The following is a 14,760-nucleotide window of genomic DNA, read 5'->3' on the forward strand; positions in this document are numbered from 1 at the left end:
TCTAGGAAAGACCACAGCTTCTTCCCCTCCTTCTCTCTCCCCCACAAAAACCAGTTCTGATTTCTCTACAAAGTTACGGACAGAAATCCATTTTTACCGTCTGTTTTTTTTCCTTCCAAAATGATTTTGTTGTGTTCCTTAAAGCAAAACCACCAAACCAAAAAGCACCAAAAGACAGCTGCATGATCTGGGAAGCATCTTCCCTCAGACCCCGAGATAAACGTCGCGCTTTGGAGTATCACAACTCATTTGAACCACTTTCAAAAGTCTTATTTCTTCTAGCAGCAACTTTTACTGGTACAAGGAATGATTTCTCAGGCTTGCACATGTTTGGCAGGGCTTATGACAACACGCTGACAAAACACCATCAGGGAATTATCTGTTCATCCAGACCTGGGAGCACTGCTGGTAACACACAACTGCACTCCAACTGCCCGGTGTATTTCTGTGTGCTGTAAGGGCAGTGACCATTTCTCAATCTCAGAAGCCAGAGGAAGTAACAAAATCTCCATGACGTTACGTTACAGCCTGGCTAGTTCAGCACTAGATCTCCACTGGCACAGACAAGAAGGATCACAAGCTTCTGAATGTCACGCTCGAATCTGTTCTTTTATAAAACACAGCTATTCAGTGCGTCAGATCCACACGCTTGACTACTTGCAAGTACCACCTTCCTTTGGCCAAAGGAAAGACAGGAATCCTGGTGGCAGCCTTCTCCCAACACAAAGTACATTCCCATGTCTCAGAGACAAAGCATCACAGCAGGCTCCTATCTGCTCCCTTCAGCAGCTCTGCTTTACAGGGAGAGCTGTCTCCTACAGCTTCCATTTCTGGTTTTAAGCCTGACTGATGCCATCTTAAAAAGATGATAACAAACACAAGCTGAAAAATAAAATTGGTAAGAGCTATATGAGAACAGCTTCCCCATCTGAGAAACTATCTGCAGTGTAACTCTGATCACAGTGATGCAGTTTCATTGCAGCGGTTACAGAACTCAACTTTAAAAGTTGATAATCTGTTAGACACGAAATACATTTAACCCACACACTGTTAATGTACACAAAATCAAACTGTATTACACTGTCATACTAAGCACCACTAAAGCAATGCTAAGAGCCTACGTTTAAAGGATTTTTTTAAGTAACAGTTTATGAAAATGATCCCACAAAATAGGAAAATATCACACAAGCAGGGTCTCCACAGCAGAACATCCTAAGAGCAGCATCAGCTCTAAGAATGTTTTCAGCGTTCAATTAAAAATCACTGAGTATTTGCTATTAAAGGTAAAACCCTCAAGTTGATAAGATACCAGAATCTTCTTTGACACGATTTTGGACTAAAAGAAATCGAGTATAGAAATGTGCATCTCAAGCAGCAAAGCACTGATTTCCATTTGAAGATGCGGCCCTTTGGTCACACAGAATAGCTCAGAATAGCAGCTGACCCTACAGAAGATGAGGGATGGCCAGAACAGCAATGGGAGCACACACACATCATCACAGTGCATTATCCACTTTGTTTATCGCCTCGATCTTACGGATGGCCTGAGAACCCTTCAGTAGCAACTGTGTTTCACTGCCCAGTCTGACAATCTTTCCCAAAGCATTCTTCATTAAAGATCGTAAGTACTCATAATTAAAAGACTGCTTATTTATGAATGGATATCAGCTGCTTCTCCCTTCCTCACGGAGCAGCAGAAATGGCAGCATCTCAAGAACCACTCACACGGAATTGCATGTTGTTCAACAGCCGCCTTACAACTTCTCCAAGGAATAATCGCAAGTGCCAAGTGTGCAAACAGAGCTCTAATTGCATCACCTACCATTCCTTTTCTCAAGGTGCAAAAGCCAAAGAAGTAAAAGCTGCTTCGATTCTCACACATCAGGCAAGAAGTCGTTTAGTTGTGCCTGCCTGATTTACCTGACATTCTGTAGAACACATGGGAGACATCCCAGCACCATCCACACAGAACACCACAAACCAGCCATATCCTCCTCATCCACATCTGAGCAGCATCTCCTTCTTGTACGTCAACACGCCAGTAAAACTTCTGTGAACTCTGTAACTGCTATAAACCTGAAGTAATTACGTTGTAAGTGATGAACAGCAACACTGCAATATTCTCAAAAAGAAGAACGGAGATTCTGGCATGTGATTATATCACAAAATGGATCATATTAATTTCAGAATTTTTTTAAAACATTGGAAATTCAAAAGGCTTTCAGAAACCTGCATAAACTACCTTGTGCTATGTCAATGGATTAGAAGCCCCGAAGGAAAACCAGCTCTGTACCCAAACAAGCGTATGAGAACAGCTGGCCCAGACAGCAGAGACCTGCTGTTACCCATCAGCCGCTGCTGCTCTTTTTGTTCTGCCTCCTGCCCCAGCATCCTCCCCTCCCCTTTTTGCTCTACCTTTGCTCTTCCTTCTGTCCACACCAAATAAGCCCATGTTATGTGCACACACTAACCATTTTTATGGTTGTTTAGGCTGAAGCACAATAAAACCCGATCAAACCCGTGAGACCATTTCACGAGAAGTGGCAGCACCAGGGAGAAAGCATGGTATTAAAGAACAAAACTAAACACCAACAGCTGACCATCTGTTGACAGCATCTTGTTTGACCACTCTTACAATTGGTGAGAATGGAAGAAACGTGACACAAAGAACAGGATACGAAGGCACAGTGTTCATCTGATGGTCACCAAAGGTAAGCTGCCAAAGGACAGGGCACAGTGCTGGGGCAGCAGGGCGGCTAATCAATGGAAGCAGGAAGGCCCAGGGAGACAGAGCAAAAAATCAGTCAGTTTAAGAAAAATAATCTAACAGTGACTTCAATGACAGAAGAGAAATGGCACATATCTACTATTTAATTGTTTTGATAAACTGAGAAGCTGGAGCAACATTTTTCATCCACCCTAATTTCCTACAGACACTCTACCCCTGCCTCATGCAGATGGCTGGGTGCTGCAAGCAAGTGTTCCCAGGTACAGGCCAGGACCAAGGGATCCATCCTGACGTGTCACCCCTTCCAGTTTCCTCAGGCCTGCCACTTGCATTCAGTTTTCCAGAAGATCTCTGTAGAACATAGTCCACTTTCTAAATGCAAGCAGAAAGTGACATGGAACTGCTGTGTACATTCGGCAGAGCATTTCTAAGATTACACACCAGGGATAATAAGGTCCCAGTAGGAGACAACCCCCAAACAACACTCGGAATCTTCTCGTGGCATTGGGATGAAAGAGGAACAAGTCATTCAGAATCACAGAATGACCCGGGTTGGAAGGGACCTCAAGGATCACGTAGTTCCAACCCCCCTGCCTGGCAGGGCCACCAAACATACACCTTTACTAGATCAGGCTGCCCAGGGCCCCGTCCAACCTGGTCTTGAACACCTCCAAGGACGGGGCATCCACAACCTCCCTGGGCAGCCTGTTCCAGGGCCTCACCACTCTCCTAGTAACCCCTCACTCTTACAGAACAGTCCCATCCCACCACCACAACACGCTGCTGTGGTGCCAACTGCACCAACTCTCTGCATTCAGGGAAGCCAGCGTGACACGCCACATGCACACAGGGTTACCAACAGAGCACACAACACTTACATGCAGGCAGTGCTCTTGGTAAGCATCGCTGCAGTGCCTACAGAACACTGGTCCAGCTCCAGTTCTTGCTGCTGATCTCTCTGCCCAGCCAGGGCTCACTGCAGGAACAGAGCTGAGCAATGCACGCAAGTATTGGCTTACCGTATTTTCAAACTATACTAATGAAAATGAGATGTAAGTAGTACCAAACCAGCTCCGTTCATTAACAGGGAGTTCACCCACTCAATAGAGCAGCTCAAATTACTTGGAAGATTACAGGATTTCACTTCTACCCGTGTGCTTTACAGACGTGGCTACAAACAATCAGCCCTTCCTTCTGCTCCCACAATCCCAGCGCAGCCTCTGCTCCCCTGTGACAACACTGTAAGCACACCCAGCCCTGGCTGTATTTTTAGCAGGGGTGTTCAATCAATATCGCTCTGCACAACCTAAATTAGGCTTTAGCAGGACAACAGAACTTAAATGCCTCGCTTGTTGCCACGCTTTGCATGGAAAACCGTACTGAACAAGAAATAACCACCAAAGTAATTCCTAAGGAGGTGAATCTGACTGCAAGCAAACTTCACAGAGAAGACAAGGGAAGCGTGCTAGGAGATAAAATATTAATGCACTTCTGCTTTTGAAGAAAACACAGTTATATTTCAATGCTTATTTGAGTTTAAAGCCAGCCTACAAACAAAAGCATGAAATAAAAACTACGCCAATAAGAAACTGCAGTGACAGCACAGTTATCTTTGGGTATCACACCAACACTAATGTTCCTGAGTTCATACAGCTTAAATACGGCTGGGAAATGCAAACAAACACGTGCACACTGAGCTCATCACCCAGAATCACATTTTATCAACGCAGTGCAAACCGAGCTCTGATGAGATGTAAAAACAACTTTTTAGGTCAGTGAAGCAAGAAATCCATTGTGGGGGGGGGAAAAAAATGGCATCCGTAAGACTATGATACAGAGCATTTTAGGCTGAGGCAATGAGCTGGACAACTTCCCTTCAAAATCCACATGTAACATAAGGCCGGTTTCTCCAATTCTAATCTCTCCCACGTGCCCCTGCAGCACACATCGGCGATGTGACGAACACACGGATGGCTGCGTGTGTGCCTAAGCAGCACACGGCCGGCACGGTGCCTCCCCACGCACACCGAGTCGAGCTCGGAGCAGCAGATATACCCGCGGACCAGAAATCCGTGTGCACGCCGCCCTCTGACAGCGAACCTCCAGCTGAAAGCCATTAGCACCTCTGTAATACACGAGCCACGCGAATGTTTTCCATGTCCCAGCCGCAACAAGCACCGCACGGCCACCCCCGAAGCCTCGCAGGGTGCGAACGGCAGCGCCAAGTTCGGCCGCATGTGCTGCACAGCTGAGCAGCGCTCAGAGCAATTCGAATACACGGCAACCACCGCCAGCGGCTGCCGGGCAGTGCGGGAGGAGAGGAGAGGAGAGGAGAGGAGAGGAGAGGAGAGGAGAGGAGCGTTCCTCCCTTGCGGGGAACCACCGCAAGGTTCACGCAGGCGACGCGCGGCTGGTTATACAACCCTTCTGCTGGAGGAAGAGCCTAAAAACGGACCGGAGCCACGCAACGACCGCGCTCCAGCTCCGACCCGTTTTCCCCGTCCTTATCCGGAGCAACGTGCCTAGAAAGCGCGGCGATGCCAACTTTCGGGCTGCGAATCGCCCGCGGCCGCTCAGCCACCGTCCCGCAGGGCCCCGAACCGCAAGGGGGGGAAGGGGTTACCCGAGGGGGAAGGGGTTACTCGGGGGTGACGGCGCGGCCCCCAGCCCGCCTTACCTTCATATAACAGCCACGTCCTTGCAGATGGAGCGGGGAAGGGGCTGCCGCGGGATCGCGTTAGATAGAGGCGCGGGGGCTGCGCTCGCCGCCGCTGCCCCGCGACCCCCCGCCGCGGGGGCGCGCCCGGGCACGCGTTGAGTGGCGCCCGGCCCGCACCGCCTTCAGATCCCCCGCAGCGCCCGGCCCGCCCGCTGCCGCCGCAACAGCGCACCGGGGCTCCGGCAGCCGCCCCGCGCCCCGCCGCAGCGGCACGGACCACATCGTACTGCGGCGGCTGGGCCGAGGGACCGGCTGTGAGGGGCGGGGAAGCCCGAGAGGGTGGGAGGGAAAGCGGCGGAGCCCCGGCCGGCCTCTGCCTGCCCCGCTCCTCACGCGGGACGCGGCGCCGTGGGGAGGCGGTGGGGCCGTGCCGAGGAGCCCTGCGTGCCGGTGGGGGCGCGGGCGGGCGGGGGAACGAAGGGGGAGCGGGAGGAGGATCGGCGCCGCCTCCCGCCTCATGCGGGCAGCAGCGGCAGCATAGCAACCAACATGGCGGCTGCGCAGTCACCCGCCGGCAAAGCGAGGGGGGCGGGCTAAGAAAGCTCGCGAGAGTTCGTCGCGCACCCGCTGTGTGATTCGCCGGGGGGCGGGGCTGGAAGTGTGTTGAGCAAAGCGATTGGATGAGCATGACATCAATCGAGGTGGGCGGTGCTTTTGTTCCGTGCTGGAGAGCGGATTGGTTGCCTGAGCTGTCAATCACGAGCGGTGCGTGGCGCTCCCATGGCGTTCCGCTGCCGGCCGGGTCCGCTCCGCTTCCTTGGCACAGAGCGAGACGGGATGGGCTCACAGTATCACAGTGTCACAGTATCACAGTGTCACAGTACCACAGTCTCGTGTGGGTTGGAAGGGACCTTAGAGCCTTAAACCTCACCCCAAAACTGCTCTAAGAGGCGCTGTGATCGTTTATAACGCGTGTAAACGGGGCTGGTTAGAAATATCTTTAATCTCCGTTTATTAAAGCACAGCCTTTCACAACTCGACCAAGTAATGGGCACGTAGGGAACGAGCTCTTGGATTTCGCAATGAAATTCCTAAATAGCAAATGCATAATAACGCTATGGGAGTTTGCAGGCGCTCTTCTAATTAGCCAGCTTTCTAAAATCGCATCCTTTTGAAGTTGGGGAAACCTCTATGTTTCCATCCTACATTTATTCCTGCTCGTTTCATACCCATTTGTTCTTGTGCCAGTTCTCTTTTGCTTCCATTAGCCCTCCTTGATGGCTGTTTGCCCCCAGTTTATTTCTAGAAAGCAGCCGTACCCCTTCGTTTTACATTTACATTCCGTAGTTGTACTGACAGCCCCATTGTGTTTGAATCCAGAGACATCCAATATCCGTGTTGTGCAGCTCTGCAATACTGCCAGCAGCAGCAGCACACAGAACGCATTACAGACTTACTGTATTACTCTGTGCATTACAGACCCTTAGCTGCAGAGTTGCCAAGCTGTTACTAAAGGATATGTTTTGCTAATGGGACACAGAATTGGTGAGATCCTGAAGGCTGGGCACTTCGCAGCTGTTTCCTCGCATTACCTGATTAGCCCCGCCATGCATCGCTGACAGAGGGCTCCATTCAAAGGCAGTGGAAGAATCCCGCTGTGTGCTCAGGTCAGGCCTATGCTGCAAGAGTTCAGAGTGCTTTAAAAATAGACACCAAACTAACTTCTCCAACTCGTGATCTTACAGCACAAATGGAGCAAAATGGCAAGGCGTGATACCTGTGTACAGACATTGCTCCCAGCTTGCAACGTGGGCTTCAGCACAGGAGAACTTACTTTGCAGAATTACGACTTGTTATGTGTTAAACACAGAGTGACCACATCCCAGAGTTATGAATGAAAGCAAGCAAGCAGACTGCAGTGTGACTCTCATTGTTTACCAGAAAGAGAACACATTCCTTTCATATGTAAGAACTGCATTCAGCTCACTTCCCTCTCAGGGGCTGCTCTCACATAAAAGAGCAATTTTTTGGCTACAGCCTGTCATAAAAGCTGCCTGCTGCATAGCTACGTGGTCACAGCTTCATATATACACAGGTGCATGGGGATGGACCTGTACTATCACTGCTGTGTTTTGAGGGGATTTGTTATCTTAGTGAGTAATAAGGTACAGCCAATAAACATGACATCTTCTAGCAAATACTTTAAGTTAAGCCTCACAACTCTTACATAAAAGTAGGAACAAACAAAAGATTTTCCTTTACTTAGCAGATCTGTGGTATGTGTTTGTGCCAAAACCCTTATTACTCGCTCAGGACCTGCCAACCAAGCTGTGGTAATTTATGTGAGAGAAACGCATACTTAAAAATGTGAATGGGATTTTTAATGTCTCACTGAAATACCAAATGCAAACTGCTTTGTTGCCTCGCTGACACACTTAAACACTGCATTAAAGCAAGTCAAGATGGATGACTCTCACCACAAATGGAGTTTAGCTGGGAAAGGAGCAGGAGACAAGGCACTTAATCTTAGCGCTAAAAGCAAGTATGATGTATGTTTAATGGCAGATGCACTTTCTATACAGTGGGACTCTGATTCAGCACAACACTGAAGCACGCACACCTTGCTCCCTGAAACCCAAGGGGCACAGGCACAGCCCTGCAGCCAGATTGGCCAGATCCCACATGGCGCGTGCTGCTGGCGTGTGCACGGCAGGCAAGCTCCTGCTTGAACGTGGCTTTGGGATCACTGTCAGAATGCAGCAGTGTCAGAAATACTCAGAGTGCTTGCTCAGCAAAGCTTTGTGTAAGCTGCGAGGACAGAATTGTTTCTTGTTTGGGGCAGGGACCAACTTTCACTTCATGTTTGTGCAATACCTGGTACAACAGAGCTCCGATTGAGCTGTACAGTGCAATGTAATAATCATCTATGTTAATAAACTTGCTGCGTGGATCACGCAGTTTGGAAGCTGCCTGTATTTCTCTTGAAATATAAATTTAAGAAATAGATAGCCCTTTATGTACACTAACTGAGAATGGAAGCTGAAGGGAGCACAAGTAGCCATAGCACCTGGACCACATTTTGCTAAGCCAGCTCTCAACAAACTCCTTCACCTTTAATATGCATCCAAGCACCACAAGGCTGCATTTCCACATACACACTGCACATACCTGAGCCTTTTGTGAACATCATCTGTGCATCTGCTGGTGGTATACTGGTGTTTTCTGCTTCTGTCTGAAACAGGAGCGGTATACACTCTACCAAGTTAAATATAAAACCATCATAAAGGAGGCCAAAAGACATTCTGAAGCACTAAACCTTTTCCAAATAGAAACTGTAGAAGAACAGTAAAACTGCCAAGGTACACGAACAACCATCAGGCAATGGCCTCATACTATGGCCTAAGCAGGACTTCTGTCTTTTGCTTCCCGTTGTGCCCTAAAATGTGAATACTGGACATGAGAAACCCCAGTAAAACACTGCAGTGAATGAAACATCTAGTAAACACTTTTAGAACCTTAAAAAGCATTGGATCAAAGTTTTGAGATGAGATCCACAATGATCTTATTTTAGGCAAACCACTTTCATAGATTTGAAGCCAAAAGTGCCCATTTAGTTACATGTAGCCCTTTTAGTTTGTCTTAGCCCAAAGAACCTCACCCAGTAATTTCAGTAACAGGCCTATAACTTTAGTTTGAGCTATGTTATGCTTTAAAATAGTTTTTGCCTTTTCTAGGTCCATCATTAAGCAACCTAGCTACCAATTGCCACCAAAGCCTCTTGGCTTTGCAACTTCTCACCATAAATTCCCATAAGAAATGAGTAATTGTTCCCAGTTCACTTTCCTTGCATCAGATGAGAATGAGAATATGATAAATGAGAATTTCTCATATATTTTCCAGGTACTTCTGGAACCTGGAATACTGAAGAAGAGTGAAAGAAACACTCAGAAAGCAGAAGAAACAGACAGGCTCAGTTTATAAGGAATTAGCTCCATTCTGCTATTGATTTCTTTTTGTAGTTACAAATAAAGTAAAAAAGAGTATCCTGAAATGAGCAGCTCAAGCATGGCGATTCCAGGCTTTCATTCTTAATTTTATTTCCCCCTTCTGTAAGCATCCCTATTGAGAAGCCCCAGCCCTGTATCTGGCTGAACTCTAGAAACCTTTCAGGAATTTGAGACGATTTTCTTTCAGAGCCAGAAGTTACAGAGCAGCGACTTAAAAAAGACAGTGCCTGTGCCCAGGTCGCTGTGTTCCACATTCAGTGCTATTTACATTGCTGTTGCTAAGATCTCTGCTTCTGAGCAAAGGCTGCACCGTATTCTGTAAGTCAATGTAGCCCGTGTAGATAAGGAATACACATTCCACCTTTGTAAAGAAGCTGCTTTTGTTGGTTTTGTTTCTTTGCTCTGAAAGGAAAGTGCCACAATGAGTTCAGGCTTCCACATGGGTAGTTTTCATATTTCAGCTCGGCTGCAAGCTGCATCAGGGAACCTTTTGAAAAACAGAAATACATACAGAAGAGGGGCAGAGAAAATGGCTGCCCTGTCATCTCTTCACCTTTTATTGCAAGGGATTACTAAGAATACAGTAGGGTTTGGTTTCTTTGGCCTTTCACAGGCATCTTTACAAAAGTTTGCACAGAACTCACTCATCTGAAACACAGAGGGACCATATGTCACCTCTCACTGCCCGGCACATCCACTGTTGAGGTTTTGAGGTCTACATTGTCTGCCAACAGCAGGCATCGGCAAAAGGCTTTTCCCCAGTGTAATCCCTAGTCAGACATGCAAGCCCAGCCCTAAAAGCATTGTTCTTTGCTGTAGCGTAGGGTGGTGGATTTCAAAAATAAGTGTTTTTTACAAGTTAATATCTCCAATGAGAAAAATAGAAGTGTTTATCCAGTGTTGTGGTTTGCTTTCACCTTGCATTAACGATCTCCTTGCGGTACTGCCAAATTTGACCTTTTCCTAAGAAAGACACAAAAGAGGGCACAGCAGCAATTCAGCTAAACAAAATGTGTGCAAACCGCTTCCTGGTACACCCACACGCTGGCCCCACTGCAAAGTAATTAAAATTGTCAGGAGAGATTTTGACCGGTTAAGTTCTTCCAGGAATGGTACAGCTCGTTCTGAATTCTCCATTCACAGAATGCTCACTTTCTGGCTTACTGGAGTAGTCCCAGAGCTTGTGTTATAAAATAGCAAAAATTGCTAGAAGATTTGGGCTCATTGGATGGGAACTGGCCAGACTAACTGTAATACAAAGTGCCATCGTTTACAGGCAATTCAGGTCTCTGCATTTTCAAATCAGGTGGAAAAAATACTGCAAAATGGTTGTGTGTGTTTCTTTTTATTTAAAAATATATACAGCCTGAAAATAGTATGGATGGAGAATACCAGATGATGTCCTGCCTCAGAAACATCCAGCAGAGGAGAGGACCAGAGAGTCGCTGACTGGGCTGCTGCTACCTGGATAGAGCCTTGAATAGACCCTCAGCACAGGCATACATAGGCTTCTGGGTTAGTAGAGAAACAGGTGCTGAGAAGCCAGTAGCAGAGTGTCAGCCCCACTGATGATAGACTGAGTTAAAAAATGGTAATACAGCATTGCAGTGCATTCACACAACTATTCTACCTGTACCTATCTCCCTCAGCCACAAAGGGACCACACACTGAGGACAGGGTGGCTCATCGTTTCATCTCTACAGAGACACCAGCAACGAAGCTACCAATTAGTTCCAGTATTAATGTGGCTTTAATCTGATCTGAACTCTCTGTTCTTACAGCCCACAGCTCATGAAATTCGCTTATTATCTAAAAACCTTAGCTTTTATGTATTATTGTCACAAGCAGCAGTAGTGCTGATGATAAGAATCCTCGTGATGTTTCTAGCCATAAGAGTTGTGGGGACTTGGAAATATGAAAGTAAAGGGGAAAAAAAAGAAACAGAATGCAAATTAAAATGCAAACATATTTTGTGTTTCAGAATTTGGGAACAATCTCCTCTTTGAATGCTTGGCTTTGGCAGGAGCATTGCCAAACTCTCAAAGTCACCTTTGGGATAGATAAAAGTACACAAGAAGAAATCCCTCTCCACATAGCCAAGTAAAAAACTGGGGTTTGTTTCCTCCCACCCCAGCCCGTGCCACTTAATTGCCTATGGGAGATAGTTTTTTGTTGATGCCTGCTGCCCTTTCCTCTGTTCTCAGAAAACAGGAGTGTTCTGATTGTGCTGGAGCCGCAGGGTGGGACCACAGGCAGCTCAGAGGAACAGGAAAACACCGAGTAATTAGGGACAGGCTGTAAAGCACTGCAAGGGATTATCCCAAGAGCATCCCTGCTCCAAGGCACTCCCTTGCACCAAGACAGGAAAATAAGGATCCCCCACCTTAATCTTCCTGGCTGGCATCCTATGAAGGGATGAGGGAGTAAACACATCTGAACACTTCACCATCTTGCTTAGAAGATTTAGCAAGGACAAACATGGTAACCCTTGAATCTTGTGCTACATACTGGTTGGTGCCACCAGGCCAACACAGATGCCTCTGTAACTGCTTGCCAATGTGGATCAGTGGTGACACTCAGAATTCTGCAAAAAATAAAATAAAATAAAAAATCACATCTCTGATAATTTGGGATTAATCACAGTGTTTTCTGGAGCTACCCTTAATGAGGCCCATATTTACCATCTACTTTGTATTTCTGCCCAAGGCAGCACATTTCCATGCCGTATCATGAGGAACTGGCTCTGCAACCCCATCATTAGTTTCTTGGCCTGATCCCGTCTGCAGCAGTGGTGCTTCCAGAGGACTCTTCACCATCAGCTGTGCCCAGAGGCAGGTTTTGGTGTATAGATTTGTGCTCCTTTGTTCACCTTCCCATAAAAGACCAAAGAGATTATCCACATGACAAAGTCCCAATAACGTCTGAATAAAGTAATTGTAAAATAAACCTCCCACTCCTTACTCAGCTAAGTTCTTAGTTATTGAAAATAAAGCTTTCTTTTTCTCCTTTCATACCTTCTGCCAGGACTGTACTCGGCCACATCCCACAGCCCTGATAGCTCTGTTCTGGCAGGGGATGGGGCAGAATTCACAGTACGTCAGCTTGGGGTCTGTCCTTAGACTGGAGACAGCAGTGAGTGTGAATGCAAGATAAACAAGATTGGAGGCAGCAAACCCTGTAATGCACAGGGTTAACAGCATGTTTCTGCTTTCTTTTTTTTTTTTTTTTTCTGTTATTTACCCTTTCTCCACTAGATGCTACACTGAGACCATCAAACATTTATTGAGACAGATAAGCTAGATTTGAAGACTCAGCACAAAATAAAGTGTTTAAAACAAAGCAGTGATAGTGTTACTCTGTCTATACATTTGTGTGGTGCATAGGTGAGAGCAGTGTGTTTCCCACTAGAGTAACTGCACTGACTTTAACACAGCATCCTTCCGGGAGTGGTGTGGCAGAGGATAAAGCAAGCCTGCTCCTATGCTGTTATTACTCATGTGCAACTGTATCGGATAATTACCCAATGTATGAAAGGTTTACTAAGAGCGTGCCATGAAATATAAAGTTCAGTGAACCATACATGTCAGTGCAATGAGTCTTTCTTTCCCTGTAAGCTTTACCTCAGGAATAAAAAACTGGGTACCTAACTGGAAAAAAAAGTATGGTAGATCCTATTTTTAATGACATTTACAGTTCAAATGCTATTGCAGATAAGCGTTATTTTTTCTGTCATTATGCAAGGCTCTGACCCAGCCAGCTGGGGAAGCTCTGAACGGCGTGGCTCCCACAGAGCCTGCCAGCCCCTTTCCTAAGCTGTGTTGTGCATTGTGCAACACCTGCTAGTAAACAAACTGGCATCCTCTTACCTTCTGGTGCAGGAGAGCCAGACCAGTACTTCTGCACAGTCCTTCTCACGTGATGAAGTACATACATCAGGGTCTGTCTCGGAGGTTCTACGTAGACAAAACAAAATGAGGATCAGAACTGTTTCAGAGAAGTCTCAGGGCTGTGTTCCCATCAGGTCCTTTTTACCCCAGCCTCCTTTAGGCCTGCTTGCTGTGTACCCCTTGCCTTAAAACACACTATTTAAAAAGGCAATGCGTGTTACAGCTCAATTGATAGCACTTCTGTGATTTTTGGAAGAGGGAAAACGTGATCCGAGGAAAATTCAGTATGACCTGGTTAAGGTACAACAGCAGTGCTCTGCTTTCTTCCCGAAAAAAATAACCCCAAAGCATGGCTTCACAACAGTGCCTATCTTACTGTAACATTTAATTTGCCTATCTAGGCTTACTCTGGGACAACAGTTGGAATAGAAAATGATGTTTTGTTAAATCTGAAACAGGGCCTTATAGAAGTAATTATTTACAGTTTAGGAACCCAACGTGCTGCTGTGATGAGCTTCAAAATATCTGTGATATACAGCAGATCGAGACCAGATGCTCGGCAGTCTGTCACTGTGCCTGGCCTCCTTATTGGCCATTCATAAGCTCATCTTCAGATTAGTACAGAGAAAGATGGATTAAGAGACAGAGCAGGGAAAATATCTGCTTTTTTTTTTTCCCCCCCCCCCCCCCCCCCTTTTTTTTTTTCCCTTTCTTCCCCACAGATACGGTAAAGATTAAATCAGTTTAGCCAATGACAATACACAGCATTATTCTAAGCTATGGATTATTTACCGAGTTTCAGAGATTTAATTTTGGTGGCATTCCACTTAACGCTTCATGTGAGGTATGGAAGACCTAGTGAGGGTCAGGAGAAAAAGCAAGACAACTACAGTTAGTTACACTGAGAAGCTAGTGTTAAAAATAAACATTTGTCCTCCGGCATTTATCTTACTTCTTAGTTTCTCCATCCAAAGAGCTAAAAGCAAACAAAAAGCTCAGTCATGAAGTAGGTCACAAATCTCTGAGCACTCAAACAAGAGGTCACAACCTGCATGAAATTGAGTTTGCTTTGCAATGATCCTCAGAAATCAGGGCTCTGCCATTTGAAGGATTCTGCCCACCTCTGGGAGTGGCACACAGGAGCGCTGCCGAGCTCCTCAGGGATCCAGTTGTGAGCCCATCACTAGACCTGAAATTAACTTCTGATTTTGCTGGCAGACTTGTAACAGGTCACTGGGTTGGAGCTGATTCTTGCCATTCGTCAGGAGAAAACCCAAATGTTACGTGGTCCCTTCTGCTCCAAATAACCATCTGCTAGAAGTGCTACACAAGAAAGAAAGCAACAAAAGAAATGTCACAACATTAGCAGAATTGCTTTGCTGGGCTTGAATAGCAATAGGAATCACTGAAAGGAAGGAACACATCTTCTGGGGCCAATTCCTTCAGCACGTTCTATAGTTCCATAACATTACTTTTACT

At 46.4% G+C, this 14,760-nt stretch overlaps 2 protein-coding genes across 19 annotated transcripts in view; both read right to left on the reverse strand.

Moving 5' to 3' along the window:
• The window catches only part of PTPN4 (protein tyrosine phosphatase non-receptor type 4), a 92,300-nt gene extending 86,766 nt beyond the window's left edge, over positions 1-5,534 (reverse strand). Inside the window, exon 1 of the mRNA XM_015868626.2 lies at positions 5,406-5,534. The gene's annotated coding sequence lies outside the window, so the exon portion shown is untranslated. The remainder of the gene's footprint in view (positions 1-5,405) is intronic.
• Positions 5,535-9,756: 4,222 nt separating this feature from the next.
• TMEM177 (transmembrane protein 177) overlaps positions 9,757-14,760 on the reverse strand; it is a 39,974-nt gene continuing 34,970 nt past the window's right edge. For 5 of the 18 annotated variants that reach the window (XR_004307881.1, XR_004307880.1, XR_004307877.1 and 2 more), the window contains 4 exons: positions 14,074-14,604; positions 13,261-13,347; positions 12,076-12,263; positions 10,721-11,978 (listed from right to left, as the gene is read on the reverse strand). The gene's annotated coding sequence lies outside the window, so the exon portion shown is untranslated. Of the gene's footprint in view, positions 11,979-12,075; positions 12,264-12,408; positions 12,570-13,260; positions 13,348-14,073; positions 14,605-14,760 lie in introns of all 18 variants that reach the window. The other 13 variants (XR_004307891.1, XR_004307892.1, XR_004307893.1 and 10 more) reach the window with 9 other exon arrangements.

The sequence above is a fragment of the Coturnix japonica genome, chromosome 7, assembly GCF_001577835.2.
Source record: "Coturnix japonica isolate 7356 chromosome 7, Coturnix japonica 2.1, whole genome shotgun sequence".
Lineage (NCBI taxonomy): Eukaryota > Metazoa > Chordata > Aves > Galliformes > Phasianidae > Coturnix > Coturnix japonica.